Source organism: Carassius auratus, chromosome 16 (genome assembly GCF_003368295.1).
Source record: "Carassius auratus strain Wakin chromosome 16, ASM336829v1, whole genome shotgun sequence".
Lineage (NCBI taxonomy): Eukaryota > Metazoa > Chordata > Actinopteri > Cypriniformes > Cyprinidae > Carassius > Carassius auratus.
In genome coordinates this window covers 15,133,942-15,145,566 of record NC_039258.1, presented here as the reverse complement: position 1 = coordinate 15,145,566, position 11,625 = coordinate 15,133,942, and positions in this window count along the sequence as shown.

Below are 11,625 nucleotides of genomic sequence, written 5' to 3'. Positions count from 1 at the left end.
AGACTCCAGCTCAGTTATCCAGGTCTGTTAATTGTGCACATCTTCCCAGTGCCTCTGTGCTTACTAAATAATGAAAGTGTCAAGGGTAAATAAATTATTGGTTGGATTATGTCTGCCTGCAAGTGTTGAATTTAGAAGATGGTGTTACAGAATCAAAGCTCTGACTCCTGTGTCTGCACATAATTGCCAGCCAGACGTAATGTGATGCAGGTGGCATCAAAGGACAAACAAACCAATACCTTTGTTTATTTCTCTTTGTGACATGTAGGACTTTAATTCCAACTGTAAAAAGGTGCTGGTAATACAAAACTGATTCACAATGTGTAAAGTCAAATGTTGGAAAACTAAATAAAATATGATACATAGAGAATTACTGGTAAAACTTTAAAATATGGTTCCATTTGTTAACATTAGTTAACTTGATTAGTCAAAGGAATAATTCACCCAACTGCATCATTTACTCACCCTCATGTTGTTCCTTACCTGTATGAGTTTCTTGCTTCTGCTGAGCGCAAAAGAAGATATTTTGAAGAATGTATCAGTTGACGTATAGCCACTTATTTATCCATATAAAAACAAAACAAAAAAACAAACAATGGAAGTCAATGGCTTTGAATCTTTGGTCATAAAAAAATCTAAATATTTTTTTGTTTTTTATTTTTTTTGGACAATCCCATGAAATGTTAAGTTTAACATTTACTAATACATTTTTAAAAACACAAGCTGTATCTGTTAATATTATATGATGAATCTGAGCTATCATTAATTAAAAAATTTTAACATTAACAGAGTTTAATCAACATATTAGTTAGAAATGTTTTGATAATTGTTAGTTATTAATAGTTAATGCATTAACCAGCATTAACTAATACGTCCTTATTTTAAAATGTGTCACCTAATAGTTTTAAAATTAGATTATTTTAAGGGTGAAACTATGCATTGAAAAGTGTTGGCCTGCAAATTTTACTTTAAAGAGCTATTTCTGCTTCAGTTAATGTATTTAGGTTAATTCAGTAGTAATATTATTTACATTACTTAGATGTTGCTATTTTTAGATTAAAAATTTTCTCAGTGTATTGAGAAAATGGTGGGGGGGGGGTGGACTATCAGAAACATTATTACTGACTAATGAGCCCAAAACCTTTGTATACAACATCCTGAAAACACAATAATGGAGCTATTAAAACTGCTTTAGAGCTATTAATTTAATAAACTGACATTTTATGAGTATAGTTGCAAGAGACAGTATCAAAGACAATGGTCATGGGGTTCATCGTAGCTGTTAAACTGACACGTCAGCCATTACAGGGTAAAAATAAAAAGAGCCACAAGCTGCCAAGAGTAGACAGAGTCACAACCTTTCAAGCTTTAGCGAATGTGCTGGTGGCGGCAGTGTGATTTCTGATGTCGAGGGTACACTGGAGGAGTCTGGGATTGCTTCGGCGATTAATGACTGTCTGCTCCTCGGAAAAGAGCTGTTTACAATGAGCCATCCGTGCTAAGAGCTCTGTCACGGGAACAATAACTCAGCTGTTTCGCTTGCCTGTGTCTTTTAACCTGGGCCTTAATCAAAGCTTTATGACAGTTTTTGTTCCTTTATGGTCTATATATTTCTCCCAGCCATCCAGACATCATCTCGTGGGAGAGCTGTGCAGTAAGTGGCATAAGTGCACAGTCAGTGATGGGTCACTGACCCCACACTTTAAAGGATTTTATCTCTAATGCATAGCAGGTTAGTCTGTCCCCAAACGTCTAGCAGAGCTGTATTCAGATTGCCAGGAAAAGGTGAACAATACTAAGTCTTTTTTTATGTAAGGTCTAATTGGGTTAAAAAAAATTCTTCTGAAATTAAACATTTGATTTAAAGATATCTATGTAAATAAAGATGTGTATTTTTTTAATAAAATACTAATTTCATTATTTAATGATAAATAATAATATTAGCCAACAAATATATAGCCACAGAGTCATATATTCAGTCATTATGGTAGATTACTCCCAATTTACCAGAATGATAAGACGTTTGTACTTAAGATGGCCTTTCCCAGGAACCGCAATTTGAGAACACGACAGCTGAAACCATCAGAACGTTGATTCACATGAGACTTTAGAAAACCTCATCCAAAATGAGGTTCATTGTCAACAAACACAAGCGGGAGATCGTGTGTTTAATCAGCTCTTTGACTTAAGTTGACCTTGGACTGAACTAGATTCTCCTTTGATGGTGAACATGTCCCAGGACGGTTTAATTGCATTCAGAAGATTGGAATGGTTACAAGGAGAACATTGGTTGCTGTTACATCAGTTCAGGAGATTCACAGATTAGAAAGTAAACTGCTCTTTTATACGTGTACAATTTGTATTTTTAATTAAGGGTTAATTTAACATAGCCATGTAATATATATATATATATATATATATTTATTTATTTATTTATTTATTTATTTTTTTTTTTGCATTCTTTTTTTTTTTTTTTTTTTGCATTCTTCTAAATGGTTCATCATATTAAAATCAGCCCAGAAACATACAATGCATTTAACTAAAGTTACAACACCGTAGAGCAGAAAATGAATGTATCAAATGGCAATTGTGTAATGAAAGCCTTGTTGGGCTAAAACAAATAATTATTGTTTATATTTACAGAATACAAGGAGTTTGTTCAGGATTTAGTTAGTCAAAACAAACCCATTAAGATGCAGCAGAGCAATGTGTGTGTGTGTGTGTGTGTGTGTTTGATTGACCATGACATGTAACCATGTATCATAAGAGCCAGAAGTGAATCTAATTTTGCCAGTTATTAAATCCAGTATTATCTCCTAATTCAAGATGTATTTTGCATTCACTTGAATGCAACTAAAATGCACATCTCAAAGAAAAACATACATGTCTGCTTGAATTCTTATTTCAGATTTGTTTAAGCAGCTTTTTGCAACAGGGTTGAATGATTCTAAGAATGATCACTAGATAGAGCAAAGGAAACAGATTGTCTGTGTGATCTTCTCAACAGAATGTTCCAGCCTCTGTCAGTTGAGTCATCTTTATGTCTTGAAGTGCCCGCAGGGATGGAAATGTTGAAGTATACAGCTTTGTGTAATAACACATGCATGCTCCCCCAACAATACTCATTGTTTTGCTCAAAGTGGTGGTCCACCACAGAAGAACACTTTTAGAAAGAAACAAAACATTATTTGATATGGAAAGATGTCCTGCACTTCATTCTAATGTCAGGGGAAGTGATGTCACAAAGAAATTGCATTACTCTGCACTTGCACATGATTTCAAAACCTGGCAACCTTTTGACAAATACTGTAAACAGGCCTACCACTGTACCACGCTCAAGCGTTTGAAAACCACACAGTACATTAAAATGCTATTACCAACAAAAAATGTGCACTGGAAGCATTTGAAGTGAACAATGCAGGCATCACATAATGAAGGACAGTATTTCTGAGTAGTTTATACAGTATGTCTGCAGCGGTGAGGGCACGAATTCTGCATTTTCCGCTGCCAACGAGGGAAGGCCAGTATTTGTAATAGTTATGCTTCTGAACACTATGTCATTCGCTTCCTTAATTGGGTCTGGGGGGGGGGGGTTACATTTGGCAACATTAGGAGACCGAATTACACTTTGTGGACATCTGAAATACCAAATAGTATAGTAAGTGTACATATTTATTTGTTTTGCATCATATTTGATAGATCAGGCTTTCATGGCTCATACAGTACTGTGCCGTTTTTGGTTATGTAGTGTAAATCAATTATGTATGATAATCAAGTAAACCTTGTCCCTTCTGTCCAGTAAGTGTTCATTATGAAATATTACTAAGAGCATAAAATGTATTATGTTTACTTTATAAAATTTGTTGTAAATCTCACAGCAAAAAAACAAACAAACAAAAAACACTTGTACCATGACCTGAAGTGGGATGTTGTTGGAATTCTACTAAACAACCTTTTACTTGCTTAAAAAGTATAAACTGTCAATCAGATGACAAAAGGCATTTAGTAGATTGTGTGCAATAAGTGTGCGAAGTTTTGATCGTGTTGATTACTAGAGTCCTTAAAATTGTATATGAAATTTGATACTGTATGCTTTATAGACGATTGCCATTTTAGGCCATCTACTTCTTGTTTAAATCATATGAACCAAAGATAAATACAATTTAAAAGTACTGTTCTATTGGTTTCCGAGATACTAAAAATTGAACTTTTACCCGAAAAATGTGGCCTTAAACAAAAGGATCTGAATCTCATCAACAAACGCAAAGTCTCAGGGCGACAAATTTGACTATTTGTAAAAATCTGAAGGGTAAGAGAATTGAAAGCAAAATTGAAGGCCGCAAGCTCTGGAGAGCCTCAAAACAGAGTGAGTCAATGATGTAATGCTTTCACAGACATGTCCCACAGCGTGCTCCAGCACTGCTGGAAAAAGCAGGCCGATCAGGGTGCACAGCTGCCCATGCTGCTCTCGGCTGTGGTGAGTTAATGGGGCCCAACCCAACAAGGTCCCCATTACACAGTACCGGGCACAACACCAGCACCTACAACTTCTGCCAAAAACGTGAACAGGAAATCATGGAAAAACAGAGGCGGTAAGAGAGCGGGAGCGAGGGATGAAGCACATGGATGTGAACGCGAGCAAAAGGAAAGAAAACAGCCCTGATGTAGTCCACACCACTGGGGCTTTCTATTACTGACAGAGAAACGCTACAGTGATCAAGTCATCTGTGTGACCACACGGCCATTTGTAGCCTTTCTGCCTCTCAAACATGAGGTAGATTAAACCAACTGTATACTTGAGAAGAATGAGAAGCTTGATCATACAAACCAACAGTGATGTTGGCTTTAGGAGCTTTAGGAGCAACCTTAGGAGCTTTGAGATAAAACTGAAGCTCAGAATCATTCAAGTTTAAATTTAGAAAATTAGATGATTTGAATTTGTGGACCACCTTCTTTTCTAAACATAATTCACAAAAAGAAAAGCAGCATTTAACATGTCTTATATGTCTTATATGCATTTAACATGTCTTATATGCTTTTTAAAAGTTTATTTTGGCCTACTTTAATTTTATTGTGTTTTTATTATTATTATTTAAAAGGGTAACACTTTATTTCAAGGTGTCCTTCCACATTACATGTAGCCTTCTTATTATTATAATAACAATAAATGATGCATAATTACATACAATTACAAGTAACCCTAAGACAAACCCTAATCCTAACCCTAACCATAGAGTAAGTACATGTAGTTAATTAATATTCCTCAACATACATAAGATAAATGTACAATTACACTGTGAAAAAGACACCTTAAAATAAACTGTAACCCACTTAAAGTGTATAAAGTGTAACCCAAAAAGTACTCTAGTACTGTGATATTACAATGTTTATTAAGAGGTTGTTTTGCTTTGTAATAATTGATTTTGAGTTTATACGAATCTAAAGTGTCCGAGCTGTAGAGAGGAGAATTTGTGTGTAATTCCACACTGCCACCATGTGGATTTATACTGCACTGCATTTACTTCCTGTGAACATTTATTTACCATTTTACACTAACTTACTTTTGTTAATGAGAAACACATTCCAGACATTTGCAGTCCGACCATGTTTGAGATACCTCGACCAGCCACAGAATATTTATTTATTGTTTGTTTGTCTGTATTTGCAAAACACATGCAAAGTCGGTTTCACGCTTTGCAAACAAAACATCCACACTGTCAAACCACATATTAAAACAAAGTCATATAAAGATGAATTTGTAAAAACAAAAAGAAAATGTGGCCACATTACGAATAACAGAGATTCTGAATGTTTCGGTTCAGCTGGGGAACTTTTTTTTATCCCCTACAGAGATTACACCAATAAACTAAAATTACTATAATGAAAAGTTTAACCTTTTTTTTTTAATTACTATAATAAAAAAGAACAATTACTGTATTGTTTTAAGGGTAAATTAGGCTATATCATTTATATGTTACAAATCAATATATAGATCAATATATCAAATGTGACCCTGGACCACAAAACCAGTCATAAGGGTCAACTTTTTTATTATTATTATTCAAATGTATACATGAATAAAAGCTGAATAAATAAGCTTTCCATTGATGTATTTCTGATTTGTTAGGATAGGACAATATTTGCCTGACATTTTTTCATTGATTTAGGGTAGTGTTAGAATGTTTACTGAATTGCACAAGTTAGTTCATACTTTGATATGATTTTATATGCAATATTTCATTTTCTGTTTATCATTATGAATACTTCTGTGGTTGATTAGGGCTTGCACAAATAAAAAGGTTGAAAACCACAGATTTAGAGCATATATATCAGATACAATGGTTCTCTATTATAAGCTAATTAATGCATTAATGCATTTTCTTAATTAGAAAAGCCTTTAAGCACTGTCCCAATCACCAAAAATCATGCTGTCCCGATGCGAAAAAAAAAAAACATGATATTAGCACATTTTTTTACAGATTTTGTAGAAGTAGTGCATCGTGTTAATTTTTCCATCAAAAGTTTGTATATTATAGTAGCTATGACAATTTAAGGACCTTATTATGAAAACTACCAAAAGCTTGTCATTATCATCTCGGTTTACATATGTAACCACGATTCCCTGAATAGGGAACGAGATGCTGCGGTGACGTCACCGTATGGGAACACCTTTCGGTGTGACGAATGTCTGAAGCCCTATACCATCCCGCAAATCCTATTGGCCAAATAGAGCTTGGCACCACCCTACACATGTGTACGCATAGTATACCTGAGTGCCACGCGCTATTTTGCTCAGATTTCATGAACTGAAGAAAACCTCTATCAAGTTACGGAACGGCCGGGACCGCAGCATCTCGTTCCCTATTCAAGGAAACCGTGGTTACATACGTAACCGAGATGTTCCCTTTCGTAGGTCACTTTGATGCTGCGGTGACGTCACCGTATGGGAACCCTATACCATAATGCCTGATGTACCTGATAGCTGGGATCCAAGGAAAGCATCTGCTCAAGCGGAGAAAACCCGGGAGCCAGAAGCTGTCCTCAAATCCAGACTGTAAAACTTAACAAAAGTGCTCGGTGAGGACCAACCTGCCGCAGCACAGATATCATCCATAGAAGATCCACTAAGAAAAGCTTGTGATGAAGCCTCTGCTCTTGTGGATAACTCTAATTCCTAAGGGTGAAGCGAGTCTGCACGCCTATAGACTAAGATATAGCCTCCACCAACCAAAGGGACATGTGTTGCTTTGTGACAGCATGGTCTCTATTTGTGTGTCCAAAACAGACAACAGCTGGTCGGACTCACCCCATGGAGCTGTTCTAACAATAAGTCTTCAGCGCTCTGACAGGACAAAGACTCAGATCTCCTAGCCCCAGCCCTCTATCTTCCCAGACCACTTGTTGAAAGTAAAAAGGGTCTGAGGCGACCTTAGGAACATAATTAGGCCTTAGTCGCAGCAATACCTCACGAACCTTGGTGCAAAGTCCATGCACGAGGGCGACCAGAAAGAGCCTATAAATCCCCAACTCATGAGGGAGGATAAAGCCACAAGAAGAACCGTCTTAAAAGTAAGATAATCTATGAAGGAACTCTTGCAGGGTGGAAAAGCCTTAGCCATCGAGAACCCTGTATAAGTGAGAGACCAGCAGAAGACAGCCACTGAAGTACCATCTATATATACACGTGGTTAGCTGAAATGGCTGCCATGTAAACTTTAAAGAGTGGCTGGTGTTACTCAAAAGATAAAACATTCTTGAAGAAACTCCAGTACTGAAGCCACGGGGCAGTAAACTGGATATATATTACGAATTCCACACCAGGCAGTAAACAGTTTCCAATTTGAAACCATATAAGTGTCTCGTAGAAGTTGCCCTAGAATTATTATAGTCTCGGTGGTTTCAACTGAAAGACTGTGATATATTGACTCACTCCGCTTAGAGGCCACGCCCACAGCTTCCATAGATCTGGCCTTGGGTGCCAAATCATCCCTCTGCTTGCGATAGTAAGTCCTTTCTGAGGGGAATCTCCATGGAGAGCCCGCTAGCAGATTGAGTAGATCCGCAAACCACGGCTGTGTAGGCCTCCACGGAGCCACCAACAGCAGCTACTCCACTCTGTCCAGCCGTATCCTGGATAGCACTGCTGGAATTAGTCGAATTGGAGGAAAAGCATATAGCTGGTCCTGGGCCAATCATGAGCTAACACATCCAAGCCTAGGGGCGATGGAGGGCATAGGGAGAACCACAGCGGGCAATGCGTAGTTGTGCTTTGCCACTTCGCTTCTCCAAATACTCGCCATATAAGGCTCACCTTTTGGGGTTGTCACATCCATTCCCCTAGCTCTAGGCTCTGTCTGGAGAGCAAATCCGCTCCGAAGTTCAAATGCCCAAGGACATGAACCACTCGGATCGACAGAATCTGTTCCAAGAAGAATATTCAAAGAAGAATATTCCTCAACAGCCTACACATGGGGCGAGAGTGTAATCTTCGTTGATGAATCAAATACGACACAACCACAATGTTGTCTGACCTGACTAGTACATGACGGCCGATCAGAAGATTCAAGAAATATTGGAGAGCTAGCAATTCCAACCTGATAATATACCAGCCGCGTTGTGTCGCCGTCCATACTCCATGGGCTGGGCATCCTTGACAACTGCTCCCCATCCAGTCAAAGACATATCTGTCATGACAGTCTCGCGGGAAGCACAAATCCCCAGCTGAACTCCTGTTAAAGGAATTTGGCCGACATCCATGGTTTTATTGACACAGTTTTATTTATTCACACCTCCATTTCACCGAATCAATAGATGCAGAAAACAACGGGGTGAAATGTTTGGCTTTCCGTCCACCACAGAAGTGGGCGCATGTGAAGTAAGCCCAGATGGATTACAAGTGATGCCACTGCTATTAGACCAAAAGTCTGAAGCACAAACTAACCGTCACTGCGCGACCTGCTTTGAAATGACTCAGGCATGATGTGAGAGACTAAACACGCGGGAGAGATAGTGTAACTAGAAATTTGTGCGTAAGCCCAGGCTGTTTAGATGATTCAGCACAAGATCCCGATGTGAGTGTGCTTGAGTCTGCGATTGTGCTAACACCATCCAATTGTCCATATCGGTTGTAAACAGCCAATTATTATTATTATTATTTTTAACAACAAAATAGCGATTGTAAAAACCTGACTCCATCTGAAAGGTGTGTACTCCTATAGCCCCTTTTCCCAGCAGAGATGACATCTCCCACCGCAGCACCACAATTTCCTTGGTTTAACAACCATGGGAGATTTCCGTGGCCTTTTCGAACTGAATGGTGTATCCGTGACAATTGTGCGTACCACCCATAGTGAAAATGCCAGGCAAACACTCTCCTGCAGCCCGGAAAACGTTAGTGATTTCAAAGTCTCCGCCTGTGGCTGCAGCGTTCCCACATGCATTATAATATCCAAGCGCGGAAGCTCACGGCATCCGTAAGCAAGGGAAGCGCATGTGTCAAAGTCACTGCATTTCGTTGTGTATAATCCTGAAGCATATACATGGCAGGATTTAATTCAACAAATGAACATCGGGCCACGCCGCTACCGAGATCATGGCAGCTGTGTGGGCAGTCATAAATGTGCCGTCTTTGTCAGCCTCTTGGGCCGTCCCTCGAACTCTGAAGGCTGAATTGCACAGAGTGTCTGAGCAGGCGCTCAAAGTGATTGCTCAATGCAATGATGCTCGAGGCGCCTTTTGCTGCGAGACAGTCAATGTAGAGCGTGGGGACTGCAATGAGAGTGTTGGATGTGCCTTAGCGGTCCAACAGCGCTCTCTGGTGGAGGGCATAGTCCCTGGCAAACACTAATGGAAGCACATGCGTCAAAGTCGCTGCCTTTCTTTGCGTATAATCCTGAAGCGTATCCACGGCAGGATTTAATCCAACAGATGAACATGGGCCACGCTGCCAGCGAGATCACGGCAGCTGTGTGGGCCGTCATAGTCAGCCTCTTTGCTGTCCCTCAAACTCTGAAGGCTGGATTGTGCAGAGTGTCTGAGGGGGCGCTCAAGGTGTCGCTCGACAGTTAACATCCCATCATAGAATGGCCCACTGCTCGGCCAGTGTGTTTGGTAGCACTTAGCGCCAAATCTGTTGCCCACCGCAGCTCTTTCACAGCCTCTGGTGTCGTTAAGAACCACCATAAGTGGAGTAAATTTTGCCGAGATAGACATGACTTCCTCGAGAGGGGGCAAGACTTCAGGCCGTGGCAGAGTTCGGCGCGAGATGTTCGGCTAGAGTCCACCTGCAGCATCATTGTATACCTGTGGTACGCAATGTCAGCAATGGTGGTGAAACCCGTGGTGTTTGTGACGCATGCTGATAAGGCTACTTCCAGGACCTCGAAGCCTCTTGGTGGAGATCCGTGAAGAAGGGTAGCAGCTAGGTAGGTGCACGACTAGTTAAAAAAAAGGCTGTCCAGCTTAGATAGGGATAGTTTATCCACCACATGGGTAACCAAATCCAACAGCTCACTATAGGAAGGGGAGGTGCGTTTCTCCTGTCCCCTCGGAGGGAGAGAGCCGCACGTGTCGGCCAGAACGTATTCTGAAACCAAAGCCGCAGTGGACAAATCGTATGTAAAAGCAAATCTGCTGATTTAACACACTGGAGTGGGGGACAGCACATCACTGTACTAAAGTCCAAACCACAAACCACATCGCCCCAAACCACCACCTCGTGCGGCGCCTCAGCAACCACAGAAGCGTACGGTGGGGGTTAGATGCTAGGAAGACCTAGAGAAAATGAATACTTCCGAGTGCAGAACTTTAGCTGCAGGCATGTGCATGTGGCCTCAAGGTGGCACTGCTGGCATCCTGTCAGCAATGGAATGTACCCTTTCAGCCAGAGCTAGGCCATATGTGACAATGACGGCACGGTGGGGATCCAGCAAACAACATGAGGGCCGATTGTTGATGGGAGGAGTGTGGTCCAGATCAGTCAGGTGATATGTGGCCCAAATCAGGCTAAGATCTGGCAGCATATTATGTGACCCATGATAAACAAGATAAATACAATATTGCATGATAATGGTTAAATGATCACATACATTTTAATGTATAGCGTAGTATTGTTAATATGTAGTCTTTGAAATGGCAACTCAAAACAGAATGAAACATTATAATTTAAAAATGTATCAAATCAGTCAAGTGCATTAAACTGCACTTAATTATAATTTTATAAAATTTTATATTATTATTCTTGGTACAAATAATCTTAGAATCCTTACATGAAAATAAAGAGAGAGAGAGAGAGAGAGAGAGAGTATTTCACGTTATCATGTAATATTTGTTTGGTTAACTAATACATTTTTGTGACATATACTGATCTATAATAGAGAGTGGGGGCACATCATTTTTATTAGTATGCTGTCATGCACAAGCAGTAAACAAAATGATCATTAAAGTATTTTATTTTTATTTAAATCCTGTATCCATTTTATGCTTGGTGTGAGGAACAGATCCAAGTTCAAACAGCATTTATTGGCAATATGTCTCCTTCCTCTGTAGCTATAGTAACTATTTAAAAATGTGCCGTTAAGAAGTTTTACAACAAGTTTTACGGCAGCGATATCAAACACTCATTGG